The following is a 13,341-nucleotide window of genomic DNA, read 5'->3' as shown; positions in this document are numbered from 1 at the left end:
GCTCCTTAGCCAGCCAGTGGCCTTGGAGATCAAGCCACTGCTCACTTCTAAAGGCTCACTGGCACAGCTTTCCACAAACAGCACAGGACAGCCATGCTGTCCAGAAGTTTCTCAAACGTCTTCCTCTAGGCTCCATCTGCATTGCTCCCTCTGCCTCGATCTCCCCCACCCCTTACTCCTTGACCCGGTCAACTCACCCTCCATGGGTGCCACCTCCTCTGGGAAGGCCTCCTTGATCTGCGGCCCTGTCCCCGCCCCGGGCGGAAGTGCTCCCCTGTCCTCTGTTCCATGTGGTCCCTTACGTGGGACTCGGACCCCAGGCAGAGAGGTGAGTAGTCCCAGGGTCCCTGCAGACCCGGGAGCCCCACAAGGGCAGGCCCCGGGTGCGGTCTCGGGAGAGAAGGACCACAGGCCACACACCCAGGTCAACGGCTGGCCCGCTCCTGTTTGCCCTTGGAGGCGGCCGCAGGCGACAGCAGAAACCAGACTCCAGATCTTAAAGACCCCACTGCCTTCCAGCCCCAGGGCCAGACGACGAGGGGGCAGCCCTGGTGCAGAGTCTCACCAGCACCCAGGGGGCTTGCCTCCCACCCCTCCCCCCTCTCCAGCAAAGAGAAGGCATGCAAACAACAGCGACCAGTGAGTGGTGACTGCCTCCGTGACCCTCACCCGGACGCACGGTAGGGGGGCTGCTGTGGACCCCTGTTGCAGAGGAAGAAGCGGAGGCAGAGAGGCTGGAGGTGGCTGCACACGCCACACAGAGAGGAGGGGTGGGCACAGGAGTGTGGTGACCCGTGCCCCCACGCCAGCGCCCCCTCCTGACCAAGGAGGGTATTCTGCCTTCCTCCACCCACCGTGGGAAGATCCAAATCCCGGCTTTGCTTCCTAGTGGCTGTGCGCCCCCCCCCAGGGGGGTAGGGCACGTCCCCACTCTGAGCCTCAGGTGGCAACGGTAACCCATCCCTGCTCAGGCGTGTTCCAAGGATTAAACCAGGTGGGTTGTGCAAAGTACCCAGGACAGGGCTGGGTGAGGACAAGAGGGCCAGCAGGTCAGGGCTCTGGGGGCCTTGGGCACGTTGGATGTGCCCTTCCCTGACCCTGTGCCCGGCCCCCGCCTCGGGAAGGAGTCGGGTGGCTCACAGGTGGGGGCTTCATTCTGCCTGCACCTGGCCTCCCCCGGCTCGAAAGCCTCCCTGCAACCTGCCATGCACCATCCACCATGTGGGGCCCAAACACCTCGTCCGATTTCCCGTGCACTTTATAAACCACAGACCACGAAACACCTCGTCCGATTTCCCGTGCACTTTATAAACCACAGACCACGCTCCACGCACCATCTCTGCACGTCACCACGCCCCCAGGGGAAGAGAGCGTTCTCCTGTGTCTTGGAGGAGGAAACAGAGGGCCAGAGACTCACGGGAACTTGCCTGCCCCAAAGAGGAGGCAGCCCCAGACTGAGCTCAACTCTGTCCAGCTCCCAAACCCAACTGTTGGGGCCACCAAGCAACCTGGGTCCCCAGACTTGGGCCATCTGGAAGGGGGACAAGTGTTCGTGCAGAGAAGAGACCACATCTGGCTACAAAACTCAATTGACCTCATGGTTCATGGCGCTCCAGGAGAAGCCTCCACCCCCATCCTCGGGCCCCTTCCTGAGCTTCTCTGATCTTAGGCTTTCGATGTTTCCTGACAGCTGTCACTCACTCATTCATTCACTCACTCACCCATCCACCCACCCCACCCATCCATCCATCCATCTACTCATCTACATCCGTCAGTTCAACCCAACCACCCACGAGTCTATCCATCCACCCACGCATCCATCACGCCCTCATTCATAACCTGTCCAAGGCAGGTCTGAGCCAGAAGCTGACGACAGAGCTAAACCAGGAACAAGGCAGAGAGACGCTCCGCTGCTTCCGCGGCCCCTGGGTGTTCCTGCCACGAATGTGGTCATAGGGACAGGGATGACGTTTTATTTGCTGAGCACATACGATGTGCCAGGCTCGGCAGCAAACATGTTCCTTGAAACAACTCTTTCACTTCTTGCAAGAACCCTGTGAGGCATTTTTAGATGAAGAAACTGGCGCTCAGAGAAGGGATGTAACTTGCCCGAGGTCACACAGCTATTAGGGGTGGAGGCTGGGATTCAAATCCCGACAGCCCCTCCGGAGGAGCTCGGGGATGATAAATGATGGTTATTGCTGTAGTTAATCCAGGACCCTGGAGGGTTACGACCCATACCTTTAATCCTCGTAACCGCCTTTATAAGGTACTATTATTATTATCATCATCATTAATATCACCAAGCTTATTTTGAAAATGAGGACACTACGGTTCAGACAGTGAAGTCAAACAGCCCAACACTGACCACAGGGAGAGGGTGGAGCTGGGGTGTGGACCGAGGCAGGTGAGCTCCAGAGCTGGCTCCCTTGGGGTTGCCATGGCACCGAGCAGGCGCCAGAGCAGTCCAATGGCACACCTGATCCGTTTCCTCACCCGGTCAACATCCACGGCCCTGGAATCCTCTGCGCTGGGGGTTCTGGGCTGATGAGGTTTGGCTCCTGCCTGGCTACTTCTTGGAAGGGCTGGAGCCATAGCAACCAAGGAACAGCAAAGTTCTTTCTGATGCAGCAATAAGACAGCCAGCGGATGTGTTTGGGAATACACACCCTGTGCTACCTAAGCTGCCAATTCACCTTATCTGTTTGCACAATAACCCATTTCACAGATGAGGCAACTGAGGCTCAGAGGGTCGGTAACTTGCCCAGGGCCACAGAGTTAGGAACAAGAAGAGGGAAGACGTGTCCTGGGCGGAGCCCGGAGCGCAGCCTCCGTGATCCCAGGCTGCTCCTGAGGGATCTGGGCCAGGAGCTTCCCTGCAGCTGGGCCTGTTGCCCTGGTGACGGGCATGGCTCATTCCCCAAAGGCCTCACGGTCCCAGGGATCAGATTCCGGGCAGCTACACTCAGATGACGCCATATTCCCGATCTGCTCCCTGAAAAATCTAAACAACCAAGCCCTGAGGGAGCAAGCCTGTGGGGACGGGGAGTCGGGGGCAGTGGCGTGCCCGACTCCCGCCGAGTGGAGGCTGGACTGCACTGTCCCGGCCTCCAGGGCTCAGTGACGATGACAAGCTTCCTGCAAAGGAGCAGGGAGAGGCTCCATCCTCCCATTCTCTGGATGCAGAGACTGAGGCTCAGGGCCAGCAATTCTAGCCTAGGCACCCTGGGACCGCTGACCTGAGGCCCAGCCCGTGCTGTGGCGGCGGCGGAGGAGCAGGGCTCAGGTGGAGGGAGAGAGGGGACCTTCCAGACTTTGGTGGTAGTGCCTGTAATCCTTTGACTTAATTTCTAGACTTTCCATTTAGCAGCCTGCTAGCCCATCAGAGCCCATCTGATTCAGAGCTTCGGGCGTCAGGGCTCCGACCAGGACCCTCTCTCTGGACTCTTGTTCTCCTTAGGAGACTCAAGGGCTGGCCTCGGGGCTCCAACAGGCTCTGCACCAAAGGAAACTGCAAGCGTTAAAATCCAAAGATGCCACTGGGAGGCCGTGCCTGTCTGACACCCACTTGAAGACTTTCCTCAGGCTGCTCCTCTGCCTGAATGCCCCCTGCCCCCTTCTGCCTGGCAGACTCCTATCCACCCTTCAAGACCCGAGCCAAAAGGCCAAAAGGTACCTCCTCCAGGAAGCCAGCCCTTCCTGACCCCGCAGGCAGGGCAGGACCTTGCAGATGTCTGTTTCCCCTCTGTTCTCCTGGCCCCAACGAACACACAGAAAAGCCCATCAGGGCAAGGTGCTGTTTTAATCGTCTCTTGTCCCCCCTGGGCCTGGCACGGTGTCCAGCACAGGGTAGGTGCCCCAGAAACGCAGAATGAGCAAACGCTTAAATGCGTTTTCTGTGGGTCTGCAAATCCAGCTGCGTGGGGACGATGCTGCCGACAAAGGAAAGGAGCCCAAAGTGAAAAGCAAAACCAGCCTTCAGGAACCTGCTCAGGGAGCCGTGGCGGATGTTCTCACGCTGGGTTATGGAAGGAATTTGCCTTTATTTTTAATTTGTGGCAATATCGAAGACAGCGGCACTTTATTTTCAGCCCATCATGCGCCGAGGAGCTTCGAATCTGGCGCAGGAGACCAACTTTCCCAGCCCAATTTCCCCGTGCAAATCTCCCGGCCACGGCAGAGCGGCCGTCTCCACCCTCCGCCCGGCATCTCTCTGAGGCTTGCCAGGAAGGAATAATCAGATTATGTAGCTGGGTTTTAAAAGATCACGGTTTGTCTCATTTTCCAGGGAAGTGTGAATCAAAAAAAAAAAAAAAAAAAAAAAATTTTTTTTTCCTCCCAGGGCTCTGTTAAGAGCTTCCAGAACTTAATTCAGTGTTAAATGGGTGTAATTTGGGAAACTCATGTATTATTTCTTAATTTCTGGCAGGCGCGTTAGCACGCATCTGCTGGGGTAGGGGTGCGTGCGGACTGATGGGCGGTGATGGGACTGGGTGTGCCCCAGACACGGCAGGACGGGGCAGCCTGTGGAGAACACGCAGAGCCAACGCTCCATTCATGTCTGATGGCCGGAAATATGGGACAGGAGGCATTTGCATCTCATCTCTCAGCTTCTGCTCTTCCGCTTGGATGGCCGGGGAGGGAGAGAGTCTGAAGCCTTTTCCTGATGGGCGAGACTGGCAGCTTTTAGGGCAAATTGCACCATCCCAGGAGTGTGTGCCCCCTCCCTCGCCCCGGGCAGCGGCCACAGAGGCCCCCCCAGGTCCGCATCATATCACCAACGTCCTTGGCCTTCAAGGCCGCTCAGTTCCCCGTGGCCTTGAGCCCACCACCAGCCTGCTCTGGGCCTCAGTGTTCCCATCCGCACACGGGTAGGTGGACAAGCTTCAAGCTCCCTCTCAGGCCCATAGGACGTCCTGCCTTCGTAAGACAGCGCCGCACGTGGGCCTTGGGGCTGCTGGGGTCCCCGCCTTTATCTGCCCCTCCCCCCAGCTACAGCGCCCTGCTCCAGCACAACCAGCAGACAGGCACCAGGCCTCTGCATTGCTGGCTGAGGAAAAGCCAGACTCAGAGGCAAGGGCTTGGCGGGTGATGGTGACATCCAGATGCCCAGAGAAGGCCCTCTGGACAATTCCCAACCTGGTCACAGCTAAGGGGGAAAGGAAGGAGCAGCTTGCCCCAAGTGGGCCCACCTGCAGCACGGGAGGGGGTACACTGGTGGTACCAGGACGGCCACTGTCTCAGCTAAGCAGCTACTTAGTCATAGAGTCAGTCATCAAACAGATCCTCAGCCCTGGTCATGTCTAGGCAGGGAGCTCCCTGAGGGCAGGTCTGAGGAGGCTTCTTTACCTTCCTGGGGGAGGCGGAGGCTCAAACACCAGAGAAGGGGGTCAGGGAGTGGGTGCGCTGGAGAACAGAAGCAGGGAAGGAAGAAAGGGAGGGGGAGGAGGGAGGAGAGATGGTACCTCTCCCCTGCCAGGCTCTGTGCAGGGCGAGGCCGACACCAGCAGGCTGGGTGGCACCTGGTGTCCCCAGGACAGCGTGGCCCAGAGTGGGCAGGGCCTCTGGTCACCCTCCTCACTTTCACTGGCTCCAGATGTTCAGGACCCCACCTTACAGAAGAGCGTTTAGGAAATAAAGCCCCATGGTTCTTAGTGGTTGACTCCTGCTTCAGTAACTTCTAGAAAGAGTGGCTCAGTGGCTCTGGGAGAGCTGGGGATGGACTCTGAGTTCATTCTAAGATCAATATAAATCTGTTGCATGACTCAGGGGAGAAGCTTAAAGCAAGAGGCCGAGTTAACAGAGGTAGAGCCTCCCCAAGAAGGGAGGTGATGTCTTTCATCTGAGCATAAAACTGGCCACACCCTGTGTCCGCCCAGAAGAGAATAAAGAGAACAAGGACTGGGGTGTGAGACTCAAAAGACCCTGACCTGCATGGGCTCACTGCACCGGCGTCTAAAGAGCCACTGTGGTCGCCGGCAGGCAGGCAGCAGCCGGGCCCCAGGTGGCAGCGTGCAGTGGTGAGGAACTGGGTTATTCCTAACCTCTCTGCACCTGTTTTCTCAGCAGTATGACATAGTCACCAGCTCACAGGGGCTGGTGTGTGGACTAAATGAGATGATGGGCTCGGGGCGTGCTCAGCACGGTGCCTGGCGCACAGTAGGCTTCTGGACTTTCACTGTCAAGTGCGATCCTTACGCTTGTGTCGGCGAAGTCATTTAATAGATTTGGACAGTTGAGGCAGCCAGATCTGGCTTCCACTTTCCCCTCCTAGACGCCAAGGTCCCAGAGAGCTGGAAACTGGACGTGTGCTGTCCTTTCTTCCAAACCTCCCTCTGCCCACCCCCATCATGGGCTCCCACCCACGGCCACGGGAGCATCCAAGCTCCGAAGCTGGCCATCTTCCCCTCTGCCCTGCCCCAACCCTGCTGTGAACCCACACCTGCCCCCCTTGCCCCGGCCCGGCTCCAGCTGCGCCATCTCCCCCTGCCGGCCCCCTCCAGGCCCCCCCATCCACGAGATGCCTCCCTCCCTCCCGCTGCGTGTCTGCCTCTTCGCCCAGGACACCTCTGCTTCTCCCTTTCTCTGGCTGATTCATGCCTGCCCTCCGGACCAGGCTTCCCCAGCCCGGAACCCGCCTCGGGCTCTCTGGGCAGAGGCTCCCCACCTGTGCGCGCCCCCAAGCTCTGCTTCCCCCAGACAGGGCTTGTCCAGGGCTGTTTTCCTTAAGAGCTGCCAAGGGCAGAGCAGGTGCCCTTCAGCAGCAGACATGGGGTCTCGCAGCGCAGGAAGAAGAGAAGAGAGTGAAGGAATGAATAAACACATGGGTAGATGACAGGGACCGAGGGAGCGGCTCTCGGCCCGTGTCTGGCTCGCCCTGATCTCTCTCTCGGGACAGGCCTCACTCCCTTCCTCCTTCACTCAAAGATCTCAGCAGCACGGGCCCTGCCCCCATCCCCGCTGTCCTGTCCATGAGCTCCGGCTGGTGGCCTGGGGAGAGTGGGGATAGGGGACACGTGCACACACGGCTCCAAGCCCACCTGTTCCCCCACCTCCCCCTGCCCCGCAATGCAATACCTCCAGATGCCTGAGACAGAGTCGGGAATTCAGGGTGATGGTGACAGTAAAGAGAGGGGCAGCGACCCCTCCCTGGCGCTTTCAACTTGAGCCCCGAGGGGCAGGGGCTGCCTGGCTGCAGCGAACTTTCTGGCCCCCTCCTGCTCCTGCTTCTGCTCCACATTCACCCCCAGCCAGGACAGGCACAGCGAACCGTGTCTCTGGAAAGATGGACGCGTGCAGGGAGGTGTCCTGCCCTGAGCGGTCCCCGACCTGGGGGAACTCCCAACCCTGGGCAACCCTGACCGGCATGGGGACTGTCCTGGCTGACACCAGAGACAGAGGCTGGGCTGCCTGCTTCCCTGCCACCTGCAGACCACCCGACAGGTGACGGAACAAGAGGTGACGGGGGTGGGGGGAGCTCCCCTTCACCTGGTCTGAACCCAACCTGCTGCCTTAACAGTATTTCAATTGCAGCCCAGAGTGAGATTCAGGGGACTCCAGTGATAAAGACACACTGGGGTCCAGGCCCTTATTCTACAGACTAGGAAACAGGCCCAGAGAAGGGCAGGCAGCTGCCTCGGGTCACACAGTCAGGAGTCATGAGGCTTTCTCCATGTGACCTCGCAGCAACCTTCAGAGGTGGGAATGGCACCCATGCTACTTTACAGATGGAGAAACACAGGCTCAGAGGGGTCAAGCGCCTTGCTCAAGGTCACACAGCCAGGAAAGAGAGGGCTGGAGGCCCAGCTGTGAGTCCTGGCACAATGCACTTTCTGCTCTTGCCATCCTGGTCTGGGCTTTCTTGGGCAGGAGGAGCAGCCACTAAGCCAAGGGATAACAGAGGCAGGCCAGACATAAAGAGGCCCACAGACACACTCCCGGGCAGATTATATAAGCCCCCTCCCCGCCAGGGGCGCCACCAGGCAACCCACACAGGGCACCAGACCCAGGCAGAGGGCCTGGCCCACCAGCAGGCATCCCCGCTCTCTAAAGAGATGACAGTTGGAGGCGCCAGGACGCGCTGGCTTTTTTTCTCCTTTTTGGTTTCCCCTGGCTGAGTAACAAATACTAATGCTAATAATGATAATAATAATTATAATAAATATAACCTGAAGACGCGTGGGGTCTCGTTGCCATGGCAACCGCTGGCGCTAAGGCGCTTCGGAGGCCGCCGCCGGGCCCCCCTCCCCAGGCACGGGATCAATACTGATTCGGCCCCAGGAGGCGGTGGCGGTTCCACTGGGGCCACGCGGCGGGTGGGGGACGAGGGGCACGCACTTGGAGGGGCCTTCTTGGTTGCCGGCGCCGCGCAGCCGGGACCCCCGGAACCGGCCAGGTCCCCAGCGTGGCTCTGAAACCCTGCCCGGAGCGCACGGGGCTCCCGGCTAGCTCCGCTCCCTGACGGGTCCTCGGACGCCGGTCCCCACCTTGGACGCGGATGCAGGTTCCAGCCGCCGCGTCCCTGCACGACGAGCCCTGGACCGCTCCTCGGACCCGGGCCCAGTACTCTCCAAGGTTCAGCGAGCCCAACCTTGCTAAGCCCTGTCGCGGACTCCAACACCAGGGCACCAGCTGTCCGACACGGCTCCTGGCTCCAAGGCTTTCCCCTCGGAGTCCCTTTCCACGGCACCCCGGACCCCCGATGCACCGAACCCGCCTCTCCCGGGGAGCCCACTCCTCCCCGCCCGGGGCGCCCTCACCCCTTCTCCGGAGCCCGGGCGCCAAAGACCCGCCCCCCACTTGCGAGACCTTCCTCCGCCCGGAGCTCCGCCCCGACCCCTTCCCCCGCTTCCCCAGCGCTCGGACCCCGGCCCGGCGCGCCCCTCCCCCGCGCGGCCCCCGCGCGCCACTCACCTCGTGCCCGCCGCCCGCTCGCTCCTCGTTCCGCCGCCGGGAACCGGCGCCCGCGGGGCTGAGCCGCCGGCCGGGCCGGGGGGGCGCCCACGCCCCCGCGGTGCCCCCGCCGCCGCCGCCGCAACAGTTGTCCCGGCTCCGGGGACCGCGGGGACTCGGGGCGCCCGCTTCTAGGCGCGCGGGGCGCGGGTTCGGGCTGGGGCTGGGGCTCCGGCTCGCGGACCGGCCGCCGGCCGCCTGCCCCGCCGGCCGCCCCGCCGCGCGCCCGCCGCTACTGGGCGGCCCGCGCCGCCCGCCGGCCCGCCGGCCCCGAGCCCCGCGCCGCGCCCGCCGCTGCCGCCGCCGCCGCCGCCGCCGCGCTCATGCTCGCCGCCGCCGCCGCCGCGGTGCCCACTTCACTCTTTGCCGCTCGCCGCTCGCCCTCTGCTGCCCCCTCTCCCCGCTCGCGGCGCCCAGCCGTCCTGCCCTCGCCGCCGCCGCCGCCGCCGCCGCCGCGCCGCGCTCCCTCCCCAGCGCCCGCGGCGCCCTCCTCTCGCTCCCTCTCTCTTCCCTCTCGCTCCCTCTCTCTCTCCCCTCCTCATTTTTTTCTTTCGCAATCTCTTTTCCTCCCCTCTCGCGCGCTCGCTCCCCGTGTTTCCCTTTTGCATTCTCTTCCCTCCTCCCTTTGGTGCCTCATTCTTTCTTCTCACTTTCTCCCCTTTTTCTTTCCTTCCTCCCTCACCCCTTCGCTTCTTCCCTTTTCCGCCCTCCTCCCTTTTCCCCTTTCTTCCTCCGGTTCCTCCCTCTCTCCGTCCCTTCCTCTTTCTCTCCTCCTCCATCTCGGATTCGCGGGCCCCCCGGCTCCCCCGCACACACTCACCTGCCTCCCTGGCGGCTCCCCAGCCCTCCGTCCGCCAGGCCGGCTGCGGGGCGCCCCCAGCCCCTCCCCGCGGGAACGCAGACCCCTCCTGCCAGGTGGCCGCTGTCCTCGCAGCCCCTCGCGCCGCCTGCCTGCCGCTGGGGGGCCCCACCTGCCGCGCGCCTCCCCCGGGGCGCCCGCCGAGCAAGACATTCCTTCTCACCCGCCCCTGGTGGGGGTGGGGGTGGTCAGGGTCAGGGTCAGGCTGCGGTGGGGGATCCATCACACCAGACAAGATCCTTTGTCCGGTTTCCAACCGGAAAGCCTCGACGCCCCCCACCCCCGTGACTGCGTGGGTGGGCTCCCCTCTCGCGTTCTGGCCCCCTTCTCTCCACCCCTCCTCCCCAGCCCCCCTCCCCCATTTCACCTCTCATCTGCCAGCTGTACCAGCCTCCGTGTGGCTTCCAGCTAGGGAGCCAGGCGCAGGAAGCGTGTTTCCCCACTTTCCGCCCCTACCTGTCCCTGGCCCCGGTGACCTCTGGTGATAAAGTAGATCATGGGGGGAGGGGGGGCCCTGCACCCTCTTCAAAGGCCCCGCAGAGGGAATGGCACTGAGGACGGTTTATCATCTGGTCATTCAGGGGGAGTCGATTCCTCCGGTGCAAACTCCATCAGTCTCCCACATCCCTGGATCTGGCTCCACTTTCACAAACCTTGATTAAATCGCCCCACACACCGGGCCGAGCCCTTCCTACGCTTAATTTACTTCTTCCTCACCATGGCGTCCAGTAGTGGCTTCCCTGTTTCACAGCTGAGGCCACCGAGGCTCAGAGAGGTTAGGGCACCTGCCCTGAGCCACACAGCAGCCCAGGCACCGGAGCGGGGCGCCAGCCCAGAAGATGCCCACCCTCTGGCCAACTTCCTAGCCCAGGCTCCCTGCCTCCCTAAAGAGGGCACAGCAGCATCTCCCCCCGGAGCTGTTTCGAAGATTAAATGAGGCGGGGTACTTGAAGCACGTCCCGCAGATCCTACAAATGCTCCGAAGAAAGGGATCCATGATCATTCTGTGGGATGATGGCAGCCGAGGACCAGAGAGGGGAAGAAACACGTGAAGGGCCCTGCGATGGAGGTGCGTGGGGCTCGGGTTGAGAGGGGACCATCCTCTGAGCTCCCAGCAGGCAGAGGCTGTGTCTGGGGTGTCTTGGAGGCCAGATGGTATGTGGGGGGTGTGGATGTGTGTATGCGGTGTGTGTTCATCTGGGAGGGAGCTGTGTGCCTGTGTGGCACTTTCAGGACCTGTTGAAAAGCCTCCGGTTCAGGAGGGTCCCCCCCACCGCCCCCATCTGTCCCATGAATGAGCAGGGCCCTGGGTCTGTCCCAGGGCTGGGGCTAGGGCTGGGTGACCACAAGAGATGTTAAACCTCCATGAACCCTGATTTTCTGCAGGCCAGAACCCAATCGCCCCTTCCTGGCATTCAAAGCCCTGTCCCCCTGAGGCTCAGCCCCCCTTTCCAGCCCCTTCTGCAGCCACATCGAGCCTGCTGGTCACTGGGGTTCCCCTTGGTGGTCCCTAAATGAACTCATGAAATCTCCATCACTTGCCTGCATGTGCTGAGCGGGGCTGCCCTCCCTGTGCTCCGGCTCCGAGCACCTTCCCTTCCCCACAGTCAGGCTCTCCTACGTGGGACAGAGCCACTTTGCCTCCCTGAGCCTCAGTTTCCTCATCTGCAAAATGGGATGATTCCATCACTGCAGAGGGTCTGTATCAAATGAGAGGCTGTATCAAACAGGGAAGAGTCCTGTCCATCATCCCAATAAGTGAGACCTTTGATCTGCCTCGCTGTCCCTTGTGTCCTTCCAGCAGATCGCAGAGGGGGCAGGAAAATGCGTGGGCTTTGGACCTGGTCGGCTCTGGGGTTGCATCTCAGCTTGGCCACTCACCAGCAGTGTGACCGTGGGCAAGTTTGCACCTCTCAACTCCTGAGGCTGCCACAACCAACACGCACAAACTCGGGGGCTGCAAACAACTCATAGGTATTTTCTTACAGTTCTGGAGGCCAGAAATGCCCAAATCGGTTTCACGGGGCTGAAGATGTGGGTAGGGTGGCCCCCCTCGGAGGTTCTAGGGGAGAATTTTTCCAGCTCCTGGCGGCTGCCAGCATCCTTGGCTTGTGGCTGCGTCACGCCAACCTTCAAGGCCAGCATCTCTGCACCGCTCTCTGCCCCATCTTCACATGGTCTGCTCCTGTGTGTGTCTGGACCCCCCTGCTCCCTCAGAAACACACTTGTGATGGCCTTGGGGCCTGCAGATAATTCAGGACGACTGTGCATCTCAAGATTCTTACCGTCCTTACCTTTCTCCTATAGGCATGAAGGTAAGATGCTCACTCCCAGGGTTAGGCTCCCAGGGTTAGGCTCCCAGGCGCTGCGCATCTGTGGGATCCGGGCACTTAGGGCCCCTGGGAATTAGGTGAGACTGGCGTGAAGGCCAGCATCCTGGATCCATTTGGCAAACGTTTTTGTGTCTCCACCGCGGGCCCCACTGGCGGAGAGGTGAAGGCAGGCCCCCCCCCCCCCACCCCCGGGGCGCAGATAACTACCCAGCCCGCCTGGGAAACGTGAGCTCTCGTTTCTGAGCACCTACTGTGAGCCGCGCTGGGGGCTCCGCGCTTGGCGTCGCCTTTAATCCCTTCCCTATTTACTATGTCTCTGCCTTCGTGCGGGAGGCCTGCTCCCCCGCAATCGCGCTGCTCACCCGGGCGGGCGGGCGGGCGGCCTGGCGGATGACTCACCTCTCTCTCCCTCCGCTTCTCCGCGGAGGGCAGCCTTTTCAAAGGGCTGGCTGGGGAGGGAGCTAAATTTAAAGCCAGGCTTCCCGAGAAGATCACCTGCCACGTCAAAATTGCTGTCATTTAATTAGAAGGTGGGGGCTGCCGAGGTCCACATCGCAAGCCCCTTTGGGAAGGGGGACGGGGGACGCGTGTGGCTGAGACTCTGGGGGGGCGGGGGCGGAGCCTCGACCAGCGGGGGCCCCCAGCCCCTGCATCGTCATCCCCACCTCCCTTGGGGAGCAGGTCCCGCCCGCCCAAAGACCCCCTCCCATCCATCCTTCTCCCTCTGCACCCCAAGATCGCAGGGTTCCAAGTCCCCAGTTCCCAAATGCAAGACGTCAGGAACTGGAGCTCAAGTCCCCCTCCCACCAGATCATCCACAGAGGATGTGGCCAGGCTGGGCTTTGAACTGCTGGCCTGGCTTGGGGCTCGTGTTCTGGGCCAAACGGACGCTCAAGGAGGTGGATGGAGGGGGTGGACGAGCCGCTCACCTCTTTCCTGAGCCAGTTTCCTTCTCAATCCCAAGGGGCTCAAGTCCCCAGGCTGCAGCCTGCCTGCCCTGTCTTCCTGGGAGCAGACAGGTCCTGAGCAGGGGAGACTGGGCCCAGGGCCCCGTCCCACCCCCTGAGGCCTGTTAGGTCCCAGCCACCCCTGTGCCCTTGCTGCTCCCGTTCTCCCCACTAGCCGTGGGAGCCACATGGAGAAGCAAAGCCACGGCCTCCCAGTGGCTGCAGGGCCGGGTCACGTGGAGGAAGCGTG

General features: G+C 61.5%; 1 protein-coding gene across 3 annotated transcripts in view; it reads right to left on the bottom strand.

Moving 5' to 3' along the window:
* The window catches only part of KIAA1644 (KIAA1644 ortholog), an 81,898-nt gene extending 69,499 nt beyond the window's left edge, over positions 1-12,399 (bottom strand). Inside the window, exon 1 of one of the 3 annotated variants that reach the window (XM_013997474.2) lies at positions 12,106-12,399. The gene's annotated coding sequence lies outside the window, so the exon portion shown is untranslated. Of the gene's footprint in view, positions 1-8,913; positions 9,071-9,772; positions 9,876-12,105 lie in introns of those variants that run through there. The other 2 variants (XM_005663743.3, XM_021091400.1) reach the window with 2 other exon arrangements.

The sequence above is a fragment of the Sus scrofa genome, chromosome 5 (genome assembly GCF_000003025.6).
Source record: "Sus scrofa isolate TJ Tabasco breed Duroc chromosome 5, Sscrofa11.1, whole genome shotgun sequence".
In the NCBI taxonomy this organism is placed as follows: Eukaryota; Metazoa; Chordata; class Mammalia; order Artiodactyla; family Suidae; genus Sus; species Sus scrofa.
The sequence above is the reverse complement of the archived record's forward strand: the minus strand, read 5'-3'. Positions and strand labels throughout refer to the sequence as shown.